Source organism: Pteropus alecto, unplaced genomic scaffold (assembly GCF_000325575.1).
Source record: "Pteropus alecto unplaced genomic scaffold, ASM32557v1 scaffold45, whole genome shotgun sequence".
Classification (NCBI taxonomy): Eukaryota; Metazoa; Chordata; class Mammalia; order Chiroptera; family Pteropodidae; genus Pteropus; species Pteropus alecto.
Genome location: NW_006442491.1, coordinates 28,477,440 through 28,497,112, shown reverse-complemented (window position 1 = coordinate 28,497,112; position 19,673 = coordinate 28,477,440).

Genomic DNA, 19,673 nt, shown 5'->3' with positions numbered 1-19,673 from the left:
GAGTGTGAGTAAAAGAGCTCTGACTTCTGCAGCCATCTCTTCTCATTTCTGTCTGTGTGATCTTGGGCAAGTGACTTGACCTCTCTGAGCCTCGGTTTCCTTCTCCATAAAATGGAAATATTCCTGCTCTCAAAGAAAGAAAAAGGCTCTGTGTGCAGAGGGATGGCCGTGATCGCTTATGTCGCTTCCCATGAAGCAAACACGCTACAGTGCCATCAGCTGTATCCTGCTGATCACAAATATAATGATTAATCAAAATGTTTTGTTGAGTGCCTTATCATGAGCCAAGCCCTGTGCTGGCTTATGAGATTGGCAGAAGTGAAGCTAGTAGTTTCGTTAGTGGTGGCGGGATTCTGGGTGATAGATTTCCCCTACTTCAGCCCCACCCCACCCCGTTCTCCAAACTCTCTGTAATACCGATGCATTGACATTACAATTGTAGAAAAGGAAGAAAGGGCGGAACATTGATTGGGTGCCTACTATGTACCAGATACTTTACTTTATCCTTCCTCTGACTCTGGGCTCCATACAGGCAGGGACCATCTGGCTTACTCACTGCCGTATTCTCCATGCCTAGAATTGTGCCCAGCACATAGTAGGTCCTCAATAGATATGCGTTTAGTGATCAAGAATGATTTGTTCAAAGTTTACAAATAAAGGATCGAGGTTCAGAGAGGTCGTGCGATTTGTCCAAGGTTATCCAGTGGGATGCAGAGGCCCTCCGGCTGGGGGTTTACCTGGCAGTTCAAGCCCTCCAGCTGGGGGTTTACCTGCCAGATGAGGCCCTGTAACTGTGGTAGCCCTGTTTGGAAGTTAGTGGGTGGCCCTGGGTTTTTATGCCCTTTGAGCCTATAGCCACCTAAATGCCCCACCCAGTCCTGTACACCTGCCAGTAACAAATGGTGTTTTGAGGGTTCAGGGTTGGACTTTGGCCCCTCCCTTTATCTGCACCCCTTTTCCCACTCTTAGCTGTATATCCAAAAGTGTAGGGCCTGTGCGCACATGGGTACATATGTGCCGGTAGCCCACGTGAACACACACGCACATGCACATGTGTGTGGATATGAGCGGTCCTGTACGTGAATGTACACGTGTGTCTGGCTGTGGCATGTACGATCCCGTGTGTGTCCTAGGGTGCAGATGTGGACCTGAGCGTGTGTGCAGCTCTGCACATGTGTGGGTAATGTGGACAGACAGAACGCCAAAGAGAAAGGGCATCTCCTTGCCCAGCATCAGTTTCTTCAATGGAAACTGGGGACAATAATGGTACCTAACAGGTGGAAGAGTGCCAGACACACAGCAAGTCCATAGTACTACTACTACTACTACTACTACTACTACTACTACTACTACTACTACTATTATTACCTCCCAGGGGTTGAATGGAGATTTCATGAAATACTTTGAGGCCCTGGCTCAAAAAAAGTTTCTCCTGTCATTTTTAGATATATCGAGAGAATTTGGAAAACGGAGTTGGGAATGGGTGTGATATCTATCACTCAGAACCCCACCATCCTCAACACGAATAATACTTTCATTTTTGCTATTCCTCTCCAGACTCTGTCCATAGTAAGCTAGCAGTAGGCTTGGCACCAGGCTGGTGCTTAAAAAACAGTTAGATGGATTAAAAACATTTTTTTTTCCAGCTTAGGTGACTAAACTACTTTTTATCCTGCTTTTGTTCAGTTATCATAGGCATTTTCCATATGACACCCACCAGTCTTTATAATTATTAGAGATAGTAGAAGAAGACTAGAAACTCCCCCAATGCCCCTAAACTGGGTAATAGTTAATTTGCTTACGGAAGGACCACTTTAAGAAATATGAGTGAGTCATGGACACCTTTTTCCATATAAGATTCTTTTCTTTCTTTGGGACCAATTAGTGTTTCCATTTTGAGACTGAGGTGTCTCAGGATTTATCTGTCCTTGGACATAACGCAATTTTACTGAAAAAGATGGAGATGTTAGCCCTCTAAGAAATGCAAATCAAAACTACAATAAGATACCTTTACACACCCGCTAGGATGGCTGTAATCAAACAGACAATAACAGGTGTTGGAAAGGATGTGGAGAAATGAGAACCTTCGAAAATTGCTGGTGGGAATACAAAATGGTGCAGCTACTTTGGAAAACGGTCTGGCAGTTTTTCAAATGATTGAAAATAGAGTGACCATGTGACGCAGCAATTCCACTCCTAGGTATATACCCAAGAAAAATGAAAAGACGTCCACACACAAATGTTCATAGCAGCGTTTGTCATAAAAGCCAAAAGGCAGAAACAACTTAATGTTTCTACTGATGAAAGGATATATTAAATGTGGTCTCTCCGTACAATGGAATACTATTTGGCAAAAAAAAAGAAATGAAGTACTGACATCAGCCATATCATGGATGAACCTTGAAAACACTATATAAGTGAAAGAAGCCAGTCACTAAAGACTTTGTATGATTTCTATTTTGTGCGATTCCTATTTTGTATGATTCCATTTATAAGAAATGTCCAGAATAGGCAGATCCATAGAGACAGAAAGTAGATAGGCGGTCGCCTAGGGCTGGGAGGGGAAGGAGATCAGCAGAGGGGTAGCAAGTGACAACTAATGGGTACAGGCTTTTTTTGAGGGGGGAGCAGTGGTGAGACAGTTCCAAAACTGATGAGGATAAACATAGTAAAAACCATTGAATTATATACTTTAAATGGGTAAATTATATGACATGTGAATTTTATCTCAAGAAAGCTGTTAGAATAATTAAAAAAAAAAAAAACTAGGACGGAGACCCCAGATGACAATGAAAAATATACACCATCATTTTTGGGGAGATGGGCCAAGTGCTTGTTAATTTCATTTAACTTTTACAATAACTCTGTTAGGTCGTTTTCCCTATTGAGCCAATGAGAATCAGAGAATTTGAGTAACTAGCCCAAGGTCACTCGGCTCTTTAGTGGTAGAGCTGTGATTTGAACCAATGCTCATTTTGAAGGTCCATGCTCAATTCGAAGTCCTTTTGTTGAAGTTCTGGTTCAAGATGGTGATGTAGGAAGATCCTGAACCCACCTTATTTCACGGACACAGAGAATCTACAGCTACATATAGAATAATGTCCTTTGAAAAAAAAAAAACAACCCTAAAACTAGCTGAGTGGCTCCTACACATCGGGTAAACAAGAAAAAGCTCACATCAAAGCAGGTAGGAGAGGCTGAGACAAAATGTCACCACAAATCCCCCTTGGCACAGTGAGTGACCCATGATCAGGAGGGAACTCAAAATCCTGAGCTTCCCTCTGAGGAGTGAAGGGTTTGAATCACACAACTGGTACCCCAACTTTTAAAACCTGTACCTGAAATTCTTTTGATGTCTCCTTAACAGGGGCTAGGAGCTGGTGCACCAGGTCAGTTGGACAGACAAACATACAGCCAACAGGACATGTGGGTCCTGGGTCTGGGGCCCCTCCCTGCCCTTTATCTGGGTAGCCAGAGCTCATGGTCAGGGCTTTTTATCACTCCCTCGGACCTTCTCCTGGAATCTCCCTGTTTAGGGCCCCTTAAGAAGACACCCAGCAAAGGGCTCCCTGGGAGGCCCCAGGACTGGTTTGACTAACAGGTCTGGCTCAGGCTTCTCCAAAGCAGCAGTCAAGCCAGCCCACTGGGAAGCCACCAAGATGTCCCATTCTTACTCTATGGAGATAATAATACATGTGCATAGGATGTACAAACGAAGATGTTCATCACAGCATTGTTTATAATAGGGAAAACCCAGAAGGAACCTAAATGCCCAACACCAGGGGACTGGTTACTATGCAACAGAATGTACAGTGGAAGAATTCAATGCAGCCCTTACAACTCTATAGTAGAGAATGCTTACTTAGTAGGAAAAGGTTCACAGTACATTGAGAGAAGCCGACCCCTAAGCTGACCCCTGCTAGCCACCCCATCGCCCTCCCATCACCACCCTGCCTGAATCCTACCGTTCAGCTGTACTAAACTTATCTGGGCCCCAAATGCTCAGGCTTTCAATCTTCCCAGGCATTTTTGTACTTGCTCTTTGCTGTACCTGCAATGTTACTTCTCATCCCCTTTTCTGTGATCTGTTTTCCAACTGGCTAACTCCGATTCAGCCTTTAGGTCTCAGTGGAAATATCTCTCCCTGGGAAGTGCTGTGGGGCTCTCCAGCTGGAACAGGGCCCCTGCTCTGTATACTTGCAGCCCCTGTGGGTCCCTAATCATGGCACAGATCATACTCCCTAAGTGACTTGGTCATTTAACTGTCTGTATATTTGACAGATGAGGACATTTTACTTTCTTACGGGCTGTTGTCTTCTCAGTGTCTGCTCTCAGTGCAGGCACCTTCCAGTGACTTCCTTGGCAGCTGGCATAAAAGCCAGACTCCTTTTCATGTTCTACGAGGCCTTACGTGACCTGGCTGGTGCCCACTTCTCCAACTCATCTCCTGTAATTCTTCTCACTCACTCTGCTCACTGACCTAGCTGCTTCTCCAACGTGTCAACAGCATTCTTGCCACAGGGCCTTTGCATCTGCTGTTTACTTTGCCTGGAATGAATGACCGAATGATCAAGACTTAATCCTTCACTTCAAGTTGCTCACAGTCCAGTCGGGAAGGCAGACACATTAACAGACTTTCCTTTAGGTTCTAGTTTTTTTGCCTATAAAATGAAGGGGCTCATCTGCCCACTCTCTCTCTCTCTCCCCTCTCCCTCCCTCCCAGGCCATTTATGAAGGAGCCTGTTTGATGAACCATGCAGGGCAGGGCAGAGCGGGTATGAATGGTTGTTATTACAATGGCCTGATCTGGGGCCCCAGCTTCCTGATGGATCAGGATGGATGGGGCAGGGGAAGAGGGAACACAAAGGCAAGCTTTGCCCACTTCGTCTCTGGCTGCACCTGGTTATGTCTGGTAGACCTGCCCTGAGATCACTACCACCAGGTACAGCCTGGCCTGTAGCAGAGCTGAGTCTGGCAGGGCCTCTCTGGGGTCAATGATCTGGTGACTGCTGATCCTCCCCAAACCAGGAGGTCCTGGGGCAAACTTGACTCCGCTCATCCCAGAAGGAGCCCCTGAGAACAATAGGATGCCAGAGGCTACAAATAATCAATTCTGGGGTGCTCCCTCTGCTCTTTGGGCCCATTCCTTAGTGGGCCCCGTTAGTGCTTTAAAAAGTGGAACGTGTATCTGTTACCTAGACACATCTCCTGCCCTCCAGAATCGTTTTGTATCTGTTTCCCTAGCAGAAAAGACAATACTGAAGTTTTATATTTGTCTAGCAGGTAGCTTTCAGAGAATGAAAGCAGTATGTGAAGTTGTTGTTACCGGCTCAAGGTTCGTGTGCCCAACACATCAAAAGCCAGCATTCAAAATGTCAGAGTTTGGAGTAAGGAAAGGTTTATTGATCAAGAAGCCGCCAGCTCGAGAAGATGCGGGGGTAGGGGGATGAGGCGCCTTAAAGCTTCTGCAAATCCATCTTAAGAGAGCCCCAAATTCTGGCTTCTTTTACGTCAAGGGAAGGGATGAAGGGACAGGGCAAGAAGTTGGTGAGGACAGTAGACAGCTGGGCATGGACAGGGACCCAAGGAGGAGTGCGAATCTCTAACTCTCTTTGTTCCGTCGATCCCGCTGACCTAAGTCTGGTCTTGAGGGTCCTCGGACTCTTTGACGAAGTCATTATTTTGTACACATTTTCCTACTTCTTCAGGAGAGGCACCTTCTGACAAGGAAGGGGCTGTTTTAGCAAAATACTCAATCCTCAAGCAGAATCCCTCTAGTAAATTAGCATATCTGTAATAGGAGCTATTAGCCTAATTTCAAAACGTGGGTTTTTTCAGGATACATTTTTATGGATATCTAATTCCAATCTCATTGCAATCAGATAACATACTCTGTAAGATTTCTGCATTTCGAAATACAGTGAGACTGGTTTTAAGGCACAAGATAAGTCTGCCCTAGTGAAGGAGCCGCACGCACTTGAAAAGAAGTTGTTGGGTAAAATGAACTATAATAAAAGTCAATTAGCTCAAGGCAATTGCTGGTATTATTTAGATCATATTTTAGCTGTCTTGGTTTTTTTTTTTACTAATTGGCCTATCAGTAATGGAGAAAGTTGGAGTAATCTCCAACTCCTGATATTTGTTCATACATGTCCATATGTCCACCAACAGATGAGTGGATAAATGATACAATGGAATATTATTTAGCCTTAAAAAGAAAGGAAATTCTGACATACACTACAACATAGATGAAACTTGAGATGACATCGTGCTAAGTGAAATAAGCCAGTCAGAAAAAGGCAAGCACTGTATGATTCTACTTATACAAGGTACCAAGAGTAGTCAAATTTATAGAGGTAGAAAGTAAAATGGTAGGGCCAAGGGCTGAGGAGAGAGACAGTGAGGAGTTGTTTAATGGGTAGAGTTTCTGTTTTACAGGACAAAAAAGTTTTGAAGATTGGTTGGACAACAATGTGACTATACTTGCCACTACTAAACAGTATGCCTAAAAATGATTAATAAGATAAATTTTACGTTGAGTATTTTACTTCAATTTAAAAAAAATTGTAAATATATTTTTAAATTCTTCAACTATTATGGATTCTATTTCTCCTTTTAATTCTGTCAAATTTTGCTTTGTGTATTTTGAAGCTTCATTATTAGGCACATATGAAATCATAGCTACCATAACTTCCTGATGACGTGACCTACATTGATTATAGATGAAAATCAATATTGTCTTATATACACAGATCGGAATCCCCTAGTTTCAGCCATTTGATGTAGTGATTTAAAGCATGAGCTCTAAAGTCAGAGTCTGATTATACCACCCACATGTTGTATAACCTAGGCAAGTTATTCAATCTCTTTGAACCTCAGTTTCCTCATCTGTAAAATGGGCTTCATAATTGTACCTATTTCCTAGGATTGACATGAAGATTACAAGCACAGAGCCTAGTGCCTAGTAAGTGCTCAACATGTGTTAGCTATCATCATCATCATCATCATCATCATCACCATATATGAAGGGGGGTTGAGAAATTTTTAAGGTAATAGATAAGGAAGACTTTGAAAGTCAAGTCATGAGAGGAATCTTTGTAGGAAGCTAGGTTATCCTGGGCAAGGGCAGAACTTGAGTGCTGCCCTCAAGTTTCTGTAGAGCTATAATGAGATGTGAAGAAGCAGCCAATTATTTCTGTGGCCCCTAGGGAATATCAGGACTCAAGGATCAGGAACCACGGACACTTAGTGGTCAGCTTGACAGAAGAACTTTCCTCAATCAGAGTTTTAACTTACAATAACATAGGATTTGGGGGAAGAGTGAGCACTGCGTCCCAGGAGATAAACACAGCCAAGGCTCAGTTATCAGGGAGAGGGTTCCTGCACTGGTGAGAGGTTGAGGAAATGACTTATGAGGTCCTTTATTTGGCCTTGGTCTCTCTGGATTAGAGTCCCAAGATTCCCTGCCCTGTTTGGCTGCACAGCCAGTTACAGGTCAAGGTAGGATTGTGGGGAATACCTGCTGCCATCCTGGCCCCTACCTGTCCTCTCTCCGCTTCTCTTTCTTGAACGCAGCCAGGCTCCCACCCCATGACCACTGGGCTGTTGTACATGCCATATCCTCTCCATAGAGGCTCATCCTGGTTTTGTGGACCAGAAACATAAAGCCGGAGAACCTTCTTTAAGAAAAAAGAATACAAAATCAGGTAAGAATGTGAATATTTAAAATGAGAAACAAACCAAAGTGAAATTTTAAAAGCTATACAATGTCCAAAAAAGATAATATAATATTTACATTTACCACCTAATATACCTCATAACACTTTCATTTCTGCATTTTTGCTGTATACTTTCAGGATAACCTCTTTATATGACATTGGTTTTGTCACATCATTCTCTTTAGAGAGAATAAGATAATTTAGTCTTTTCTCTAGCACAATTGACCAAAAGCTTTTTATTGTTGATATTTTAGGAAAGTTTATTTCAGCTTCACAACTCATTATCAGCAGTGTCATAAAACTTTAGGATTGTTGTCAAATTTAGAAAAACCTCTATCAAGTTTCTTTCATATAGGAGCTTTAGGAGCTATAAGATTTCAGGATTTCTCATTAGTAATCCTTGATTGCTAATCTTAAAAGTTTTTGAATCGATGCCACCAATTAAGCAGTTCGTTGCCAATACCTTCTTTGCAATGATGTAGAGTTTTGTGATTTTCACTGGTGTTGGTATTCCATGACAACTTCCCCTTAGCTAGATCCCCCCAAATGCCACAGCCACACCAGCAACACTCCATAGGAAGTGACGTGTGACCAAAGGGGAAGTTGGAAAGGAAAGAAACAACATTCTTAATCAATTTCAGTTAAAATTATTTACTTTGGCAAGCTCCGTGGCAGTATGTGATCCTGAGTAGACATTGCTGGGACCCCTCCCAGGTTACTGGAAAGACCCTGGCCATCGAGGGACGCTGTGGCCTGCGAGGGACTCTGTGGCATAAGCTTTCGGAGCTTGGTAAATCCATTTCTGCTTCTCCCCAGAATGAAATCCCTACCGTGCCCGCCCTTAATGAATGTGAGGAACAGCTCCTCATCGTATCCACCTCCACTCAAGCATCACATCTCCCAGGAGGCCACCGGAGTCGGTAGCTGCCCCATGAGGCTGGAGGCCATGTCTGCCTGTCTGGCTCACCCTATTTGTACCTTTAGTGTACTTCGAGGGGTGCCTGGTACATAGTAGAATCGCTGGCTTGGAAGGCTGAAGTGGCCTGCCAACGTCACCTAGACAGGAAGTGCCAGAGCTGGGAATCAACCAGGAAGGAAGGAAGGGAGGGAGGAAGAGAAGATGCAAGGGAGGGAGGAAGGGTTGGAGGAGGTAACTCCAGCTGCACAGATGGGCTGCTGGCCTCAGAAAAATTCATTTCTTGCCAAATCCCTTCAGAGCCCCAGCTGGCCCGCTTCCCTTCCTCCATCCCGAATGGCTGATTGGGAACTTCCAGGCACTGTTGGGAAGCATAGAAAAGAATGTGGACTGGAGTTTGAATCTTCAGGCCATTCCTTATCAGCTGCGTAGCTCTGGACCGGTCGGCATTATCTCCCGGCACCTGGACGGCATCCTCTGTAAAATGGGTCTGTGGCTGCACCTCTCTGTACGAGTTAGAGGACTTCAGATTGCCTCGAGTTGGAGGAAGTGCTCTGGCTCCGGAGACAGTGTCAAGGGCAGTATAGTTTTGTGATCTGAAGCCTTTTCTTCTCTACAGTCTGAGCCCGGCTCAGCCCCTGACCCCACCCCAGTCCACTGAGGTTCCCCTAAGGCTTCTGCGTCTTTGCTGGTGTCAACCACAATGACCAATGAGCTCGTTATGGTAATGTAACTCTGGAATGAGCACGCATTCCTCCCTCCAGCCTCTTGCTTTAAGGGGTGAAGGGCGTACCTCCATCATGGGCCAGGCGAGGGCCAGCGCCACACCCACAGTAACAAAAGGAACAAATGCTGTGCATCTATCTACTGGGTGCCAGGCACTGTGGCTGGCTTTTTACATGCTTCCGTTTCCCGCAGCCCTGTGAAATACGAACCGTTATCCCTTTTTTACAGAGGTGGAGGATGAGGCTTGGCCGGGACGAACCACTGGCCTGAGCCCGCACACACACTGAATGGTAAAGCCGAAAAGGACATTCCAGCCAGGGCTTCTGACGCTGTCCACGGCTCCTCTAATGAGTCTTTATGCCTAGAATTTCCCCCCAGGAAGTCATTCTTTTCATTAAGGACTTCTCTTCTGTCAAAACGTAACATGATAGCAAATAACTCTCAAATTTAGTTTTAAAATCGAACACTATTTTCTACCCGGGGGTAAAAACAACTGTGAGCTGTGCAAGGAAAGGAACGAGGGTTTTTTTGCTTTCGTTTTTCCCATGTCCTCGCTGCCTGTCCCAGGGCCTGGCATGGAGTAGGGGTTCGAGAGATGTTTGTGGAATGACTGCGTGTTTTCCTGAACAGATGAGAGCAGCTGCTTCACCTGTAGAATCATAGCTCATTTGGGCACGATGAGACCATCTAACCTAGAGGCCACAGACTGACAGCATGTGGGCTCGTATAAAACCTCGTAAGAAGGTTTTGTTTTTAATCCGTACAATGTCTTTTTAAAATTTTTAATTACTTGCCATTATTTAAAAATTAGAAGGTTTCACATAAAATCCAGGCTTCCAGCTTGTGGCAGAGACTGTTACCAAAAGTCTACCTTTCACCAAACCCATATCCTTTCCTTCCCAGGGCACAGCTAGACTATATTTCCCAGCCTCCCTTGCAGCTAGCTGGGACCATGTGACCATAATGGCTGGCATTTTCTAGTTCACCTGATCTCTGACCTTAATCTGCCCGATTCCTAGAGTTATTTGATTTTTCAGCTCCTAATCAAATTCAATCTCTCCCTCAAATATATGGAGTAATTGTGGCACAGAGAGGACAAGGGACCAGCTCAAGGTCACAGTGGGGAGGGGGACAGAGCTGAAACTTGGACTGGAGTCTCCTGAACCCTACTCCAGGGTTCTTAGGAACTTTCTTGTGAGCGGAGAGGAGGATGGATTAGGAAGTGAGAAAAAGGGGAAGATGTTAAAGTCTGGGGTCCATTTGGGGTGGACGGGGAACGAAGTAGCCAAAAGTAGAAGGGGACACCCCGATGGTGGAGGGGAGAAGCCATGACTTCTCTGATTCCATGATTTGCATAAGGCTCAGAAAGCCTGACAGGCAACATAAAGCTCCCTCCCCAAGGGAGAGTCCTGCTTGTCTGGAGGAAAAGCCTGGCCCCAATCTTCCTTTTCCCTCTCCCTGTGGGAAGGGGCCCATGTCCTTGACTGCAGAGCTCCACTGACAAAAAGCAGGAACCAATGTTCCCTCCCAGAAATTCAAATCCTGAAAGAAATGAACTTGTAAAATAATCCCATGGCGAGGTCACTGCACCAGGAACATCCTTGTGAGAGGGCAGGGAGGCTGCTCTGCAAGGTGTGGAGGTGGGTTCCAGGTGAGCCTTCTCTCTGTGGCTGTGGGGGTGGGGGGCTTCTTCTCCCCTCTCATAGCCACTATAACTCCTTAATACTTTGAGCACCTGTCCACCACGCATTTCTTGGAGTGCTCAGAACAAATGTACCCCAACTAAGGAAGCATCCAGATTCCCATTTGCACACTTTTCTATAAGTGTGACAGTGTCTGTGGGCACCCAGGGGGCTCCTGAGGGGCCACGAACCCCTCTTTGGCCATTCTCTCTGCCGCCTAGACCAGATCACTGCCTGGAACACACAGCAGCTTTACCAGAAACTTGGCTTACTCATCATTTCTCTACGGCTTATGTCCATCTCCCCCACGGGGGCCCTGCTGGCTCCCCCAGCTCGGACATAGGAAAGGCTCTGGGAGACTTGAATTTGCAACCTCCCCACTCACCACCATCACCACATTGAAAGGAACAGGGAGAAATCACTAAATTGAGAGCCTGGGTAGAGAAAGAAGAAAAGGGTGTGTCCCCTAGCCTTCCACAGTTGTTCAGAGCTGTTGGCGCCGCTAGAAAATCCCATGAACCCACGGGAGCCTCGGTCACAATAGTTCTGAGTTGTCCTCAAGAAGTGATTGCGTGGCAGTTTCACCAGATGTGCATGAATGATAATAACGGCGAACCGTCACATGGGTCTACAACCCTGGCCTGCACTTCTGAGGGCCAGAACGTTCTGAACAAAATAATTGTTTACCACCGAAATCCACTTGGTGGCCAAAACCTAACTTGAACATGAACAGATGTGTGACTATTCATACCCTATTCTCTGCAGAAATACTACTGTGTTTAGTCATGGGAGGCTAACCCAGACCCCACTGCTGTGTTATATGACGTGTGACATGTGCCTTTTAAACCCCCAAGCTCTCAAAATCCCCAAACTTATGAAGGCCCTGAGACATTTGGGTTTTAGACAAGGGACTGCAGCCTGCGTACATTCTAAATGCTTTACATCTGTTAACTCAATCCCTGCAATAACCCTATGGGGTAAAGTTGTTCTTATTTCCATTTTATAGATGAGGAAACTGAGGCAGAGAGAGGTGAAGCGACTTGCTTCTTAGCTGGTGAGTGATGGAGCTGGGGTTTGGACCCAGACTTTCTGGTTCCAGATCCCACCTCTGAACCACTCCGCCACTGGCCTTGCTAGGTGAGGTGGGGAGGGTAAGCGGGGCCCTAAACAGCACGGAATTACCATTTTAAAGCTGCATGTGCAACAAGGACAGTCCCAGGAGGGTGTTTGAGGAGTGAGCCTGCTGTGACAGGCGGTCTCATAGGGTGACCAACCATCCCAGTTTGCCCTGGGACTTGCCTGGTTTTTGGACAGAAAGTCCTGCATCCCTGGAAACTTCTCAGTCCCATTGCACCGAGGCTGGTTGGTCACTCTACATCTTGGGGACCATGTGCCTCTCCCCTCTACAAGCATCGTGAGCATCACAACCCACTGAGGGGGATTGTAAGGTCTGAAAATACATATTGTCCAACACAACATGGCTTCTCAACACAAACCAGGAACACTTAACCAAGACACAGGGAGGAACCCTGGAGGAAGTGCTGGCTGTGTCAGGTTCACCCAGCAGCAGTGTGTCTGTGTCCAACCTGACACCTGCCTAAGGGGTTTGCAAGGACAAGTGTGACCCTTTCAGGCTTCCCCCTTGAGCATTGACTTTGGACTCCATTGTAAACACGGCGGGTATATTTCTGTCTTGCGGGGAGAGTTACTCTGATATCACAACTTAGAAATGAATGACTCAGTCAAGCCCACATCTGACTTCTCCGGAATGAGTCACACCAGGGACTCACATCCACCCGCCACAAGTCTGCCCAGGCCTTTCGGGGTGCAAAGAAGATTAAGGCAAGGCCCCCGCCCTTGAGAAGCAGGGCTGGGGCTGTGGAGTCAGGAAGGAAATATGCCCGGATTCAGAGAGGGAGAAACAGAGCCCTGTGTGTTGAGGGTCCCAGAAAGATGGACTCTTTCTGTCTTGTTCTCTTCTTGGTCAGGAAGAGGCTCAAACACATGGACAGAAGAGGCGAAGTGGACAGCAGAGTCCGGCTGTCTGATAACACCCCTCCACACACCCGCACGCTCTCCTCACAAAGCCAGGGTGTGTGAGGCGGCAGGTATGGCTCATTCCCTTCCAATATTTACTATCCTCTTCTTCTTTATTAACAGAACCCCCTTCTTAGCTAGCTGCCTTGCTTTCCAGCCTCAAGACATTTCCCAGTCTCCTTTGCAATTAGGAGTGGCCATATGACTATGTAAGTGAAATTTGTCGTGAGAATATCAGGAAGTATCTTTAAAGAAGAAAGCTCTTCTTCCACTCTACTCTCTGGACGGCTGATGTGATGGCCAGTGTGCCAGCAGCTATGCTGGACAATGAGGTTACACTGGGGATGACAGAGTAGAGAGACGGAAGGTGCCAGCATCCCAGAGTTGCCACCAGCCACGCATTGCCCACCTTTGGACGTCTTTACATGACTGAGAAACAAACTTCTTTTTGTTACTGTTATTTTAGGATTTTATGTTGTGTGCAACTGATCCTAATTCTGACTGATAAACATGAGTTGGGGACGCCTTTGTCCTCTTCCCTAGTCATAGATCCTAGAAGATCAGAATCGGCAGACACCTTACTTATTGAGTCCACAGGGGCAAAATCCGACCCACAAACGTATTCTTTAGCTCATGCAAAGTTTTAAAATTAGGAGATATTTGGACATGTTTTAAACATTAAAATCGCGGTTTCTGGCCGTTCTTGAATAACTGCGGGATCTGGCGTCACTGAAATCGTATCTTAGCGTGGCAGCATTTAACCAGGGCGTCTGCTCCCCGAGGGCATAGTCTCCACTTCCGTTGCTCTCCTCTGAGCTCCGTATGTCTGCGCGGTCCCATGAGCTAGGTGTGTATGTGAGTCGTCCTGTGAGTTAGGTATATCTGTACGTTATCCTCTGAGCTCGGTATTATATGTGTTATCCCCACTCGACAGATGAGGAATTTAAGGCTCAGAGGGAACTTGCCCCAAGTCACAGAAGCGTGAGAAGTGGAACCAAGACTCTGGACTGTCTGCATTCCATGCCTGCTCTGTCAGCACTTGCCTGTGCGACCCTTGGCTTTCCGATCACTTGCCCGAAGTTCACAGAGGAAGACCGTAGCGCCAAGGAGGAAGAAATACTTAATGACCCTTGTCATACTGTATCAAATCGATGACGCCGGCTCTCCTGCAGTTCTGCGAGCGAACCAACCAGAGAGCGGGTTTTTTCTCTGTATCCTCAGTGCCCGGGGCGGGGCCAGCCCAGTGAACTGTGTGCTGAATGAATGAAGTGACCCACCCTTCCGTGGCTCTGCCCCCAGACCTGGCTGCTGACCAACCTACCCTGATTTCTCCTGGATACTGAGCACAAACTCTGAGGTCCAGGCATATTCACACCCAAATTCAAGCTTCATCTCTCGCTAGCGTGACCACTTTGAGTGTTGGTTTCTCCACCAATGAATGGAGATGATCACAGTGCTTACCGACCAGGGCTGCCGGGAGAACTTAAATGAAATCACATATGTGAATTCCTTCTCATGGTGACCAGCTCGATAAATAATAGCTATCGCGACATGTATTTTGTATGAGTATGTGGGCCGGGAAGAGAATAATTGGTCTACCCTTTCCCCTAAGCATCAACTTGCCTTCCTTTAACCCAAGGCAGCCTGAGCCCTGCACAGGACCAGATACAGATCAGACTCAGGTGAGGGCTTCCTATATATCTCAAGCTTGAGGACAATGAACTGAATTGCCCATTTATATGCCATCATTCCTTCAACACTTAACAAGCTCCTACTGTCCACCAGGCCCTCGGTCAGGGCTAGAGGTCTGGGAAAAGTTGAACCTGTCCTACCTGTGAAGACCAACCACCTGGCTGGAAAGGTTAGACAAGGCCACATGACTCTCCAATACACAGACGATGATGACAAATTTTCTGGGAAGGGGAGTAAAGGCTTCCTCGAGGAAGATGCGTTCCCACTCCAGCAGAGATGCTAGAAGCTCACCCACATCCCCACGCTCCTTTCAGCCATGCTATTGGGCATCTTTCCCAGTCTCCCCTGCAGTTCTGTGTGGCCACATGACCCAGCCGTGATGCCTGAATGTGAGCCCGGCCCCTCAGAACTCCAAATATTCCTCGATACCCTTTCTCCCTTCTGAATGGCTGGAATAAAGATGACCCCCAGGGCAACCTTGAGACCCACATGTAGACTCAGACCCAGAAGGACTGAGCAGAGAGTGGCCACTCACCCAGAATTGTTATATGAGCAAGAACTCTTATTTCTGGCATATTTGCCAGGAATTGTAACATTCTATGAGTTACAGTAGCTAGGATTACCCTGACTGATACATCTGCCTTGAAAGTCTGATTCTGTTCATTACATAACGTTCTTCCTTCACGACTTTAACAATTTCTGGTGCTGTAGCACTAAGTTACCAATGCTATTGTCACAACTGCAGTCTTAACTGGAGATAATATTCCTGACGGTACGAATTGTTTCAGATTAGGACATTCTTATTCATTAATTCTGTTTGCATTTGCTTCTTTTTGTTGGCTGGAATTAGATCTTGAACTAGATTTTTCAGGAAGGATATATGAGAGTTAGAATTCCTGCATGTTTGAGACTATAGCTGTCTTGTCTTCACATAGGAGTGACATGCTATGTAGATAATACATTTTTGGAAAGGCAGCCTTCTCCATCCTTCTTCCAACTCTGTAGACATTGGCCTACTGTGTATTGACATGGAGAAGTTCAAGACCAGCCTGTTCCACCCAGGATCCTGGCAGGAACCAGGTGACAAACTCAAACGGAGTTAATTGAGGAGAGGAATTATTTACTTTTAGTTTTAAGATGAATAAGGTCTGAGGATCTCATGTATAACCTGATGACTATGGTTGATAACACTATTGTATAACTGAAATTTGCTAGGAGAGTAGAACTTAAATGTTCTCACTCCCACCAAAAAAAGAGGTAAATATGTGATGGGTGTGTTAATTAACTCGATGGGGAGAATCCTTTCACAGTGTATATATACATATATAAAATCATCACACTGAACACTTTAAGTATCTTACCATCTTATTTATCAGTTGTATCTCAATAAAGCCGAAAATAAAAAATTATTCACAAAAGTGTGGGTGGGTATAGCTGTCAGTGCCCACCCACGCTCAGCATCACCTCTGCATGACAGCTGAGTCTGTCTGTCCACCTCTCTCTCTCTCTCTCCCCTCTCCCTTTCTCCTTCTCTCCTTCCCCCTCTTCTTCCCCCTCTCCCTCCTGAGGGTGTTTTCTAGCCATGGGAGCAAGCTAATCCAGTGTGTTGAGGAAGCTAAGGGTACCAAGAAGTAAGTTCATATCCCGGAAGCAGCTCTCAAACAATGTGAGAGGGTGATGGCGGATAAACCTTCCTCGCTCCTCAGTTGGGTTAACTCAGATGTATTCTACATCGTCTCCCCCTCAAAGGCTTGAGCTCCAGGTGCCGGGTCTGGTAACCTGCTCATATTGGCTTCTCTCACTTCCTGTCTTACTTCTACACTCCCCTTCTCTCCCCAAATCAACTACCTGCACATAAATCTTCGTCGCAAACTCTGCTTCTGGGGAACCAGTAAAGAGTGTTGCAGTAGCCTGAGGCTAGTAACAAAGGAATCATTGCCTTTCAAGAAAGGGATGGAGAGGACCACCTGCCAGGAGCCAGGGCCTTGGCTGAGAGATAGTTAACCCAGTGACTGTGCAAGGGGGCAGAAAGGGTCCCCCTCCTCCCACCTTCTGTCCTCCAGCTGATGTCCCCCCCCCATCCATCCACCAAACCCAACCAGAAGCCAGAGGTCAAGGGAGCTGACAGGTATTTCCACAGCGGTCAGGCTGCCTGTCTGGCACAGAGCAGCATGCAGAAGGGTAAAGGGCACCTGAGCGGAGCACAAGTAAACAAAGGATTTGCATTATACAGACAGATTATTTTCTTTTGTGTTTGACCTGCTTGGAAAGCAGAATTTTGATAGTCCAGGATCTGGGATCTGGGAAAAGGCTTCTCCAGGTGTCAGGATGGAGTCAGGAGCATCAGATCCTAGAGGGGCTGAGGTGGGTAGGAGCCAGCACCCCTATTATCTACTGCTGCGTAACAACCTACCCCAAGACTTAGTGGCTTCAAATAACATTTTATTATATGTCACACTTCTGCAGGTCTGGAGTGCGGGCTGGGTCAGCTGGGTTAGTTCTTTTGTTCCACATGGCATGACTGAAGTCACATATTCAGTTGGCAACTGTTCCAGTCTGGAGGGTCCAACATGGCTTCACTAGTGTTTGGTCCCTTGATGGTGGTGGCGGAAGGTATGCTCAGATGAATTGTCAACTGCAGTGACTACATGTGGATTGTTTCGTGCGACGGTCCTAGGGTAGTTGGACTTCCTACATTGCGACTTGGGGTTCCCGGAGAGAACGTTTGAGAGGCCCCAGTGGAAGCTGCAAGGCTTCTTATGACCTAGACTCAAAGTCCATGAACGTCACTTGTTCTATCAGGCAAACAAGTCACTCGGTCCAGCCCAGGTACAAAAGGAGGAAAATTAGACTCCATCTCACAATGGGAGAAAGAGCAAAGGACTTGTGTCACCTTTAATCGACCAAAAAGTCATCCAGGTCGAGGAATGTGCTAGGAAGGGATGGGACCGACATTGGAGAGGGACTTGAATGTCATGGCAGGGGCTGTGGCGATAGGAAAAATGTGGAGAGCGAAAGCTCTGGCGTCACCTTCAAATTCAAATCCCAGGTCTCCTACTTACAACACGTGTGCCAGTCAGGCTGTTTCTTGCTGAGGCTCGGTGTTTTCATCTGTAAAATGAGATCAGTTCCTACTTCATGGAACTGTTGTAAAGATTAAATGAGATGGTGCTTATAGCGAGCTTCTCAGAATACCTGCTCCAAGTATGTCTTAATAAATGCAGCCATGGTGATTTATCCTGAGTAACACAGAGAGCCAGGAAAGGGTCTTACGAAAAACTCCTCTGGTTTCCACAATGTATCGGAAGAATCATTTTTGACCAGCACTCTGCCTCACTCCAACATACAACCCAACCCAAGTTGATTTTACCCCTTAAATGTAGCTTGAATACAATTTCTCCATCTCCCCTGCCGTCACCAGCATCTCTACCTGGAGTTCTGCTATTGCCTCCTTCCTGGTCTCCCAGACTTGCGCTGGTCCCTCTGCAATGCCCTCCCCTCCCAGCAGCAAGCCCAGCCTTAACCTGCAACATGCGCACGAGCCATGTGGGTATCTCTTTAAAACACAGATTCCAGTTGAGTAGGTCTGAGAGTCTGCAGTTCTAATCAGCTCCCAGGTGACATGGAAGGTGATGATGATCCCTAGACCACACTTTGAGTAGCTGGAGGATATTTTTTCCAAATAAAGTTTGATCCTCTCTTGTGTCCACTTAAAAGCCTCTGCTGATTTTCCAGCACTCTCAGGGGAAAGACCTCACCATGTCCCGCAGGCCCTGTGTGATCTAGTTTTCATCTGGCTTTCCAGCCCTTTGCCCTCCATTCTCCCACCCTCTTTTTCATTCATTCATTTATTCGTTCATTCATTCACAGTATAATGAAATAAACCACCATCCTACCCAAGCACTGGAACATTACCAATAACCTGAATGTACCTGTAGGCTCCTCCCCTCTCCTGACCTATTCACCTGAGATAACCATTCTTTTCAAATTTGTGTTTATCTTTTCCTTAAAAAATTTTTTTTCTTCCAATGCATGTGTCTAAATATGCATATTGGGGGGTTTGCTTTTATTATACATTCTAAAAGTTACACCACAGTGAATATAGTTTTTCTGCGACTTATTTTTTTCACTCAGCGTTATTTCTGAGATAGATCTGCGTTGCTGTGTCTGCATCTGAAGTTCATTCAATTTCACTGCTGTATAATATTCCACGGTGTGAATATTTCACAGTTTATTTGCCCACTCGTCTGCAGATGAGCTTCTGCGGTGTTTCCCATGTTTTTACTATTACGAACAGTGCAGGTGTGAACATTGCCTACACCTTCTCTGCTGCATGCTGGCAGGTTTCTCAGGGGGAAATACCTGGGAGGGGATGGGCTGTGTCCCGCTCCCCCCAGTCCCGCACCCCCGCTTCCTCTCATTCCCCAGCTCCCCGAGGTCTCTCACACAGGATGGCCTCTCCACCTGGACTGTCCTCTTCCACACTACCCACACCAGCCCCCAACCCCTACACCCCGTCAACTTCTTCAGGTCCGCAGAGAAGCCCTCCCGGACCTGCTGGCCACAGCTGGTCTCCATTAAAGCTCCCTAATTACACACTTATGTTGTGTGATTGTGTGATGAGCCTGCTTCTCGCGCAGTAGAGTGCAAGCCCCGCAAGGTTCGTGTTGCTCACGTGCTCCTGGCTTCCAGCTCGGGCCTGGCACACTCGGGCCAGGCAGAGCCCTGCCGGGCGGCTGGAGCCTGAGCCCGCAAGTGGCTGCAACCCGGAGTCCAGGGGCCAGAGTTTTTGGCGGGGCCGCGGCCCCGAAGGGACTAGTGTTTGTCCCCGATGCAGGGAGGGAATTCCAGGAAATAAGCAGCGGGGCACGGCGGGAGGGCTCGGTCCTGGGGCCGGGCCCG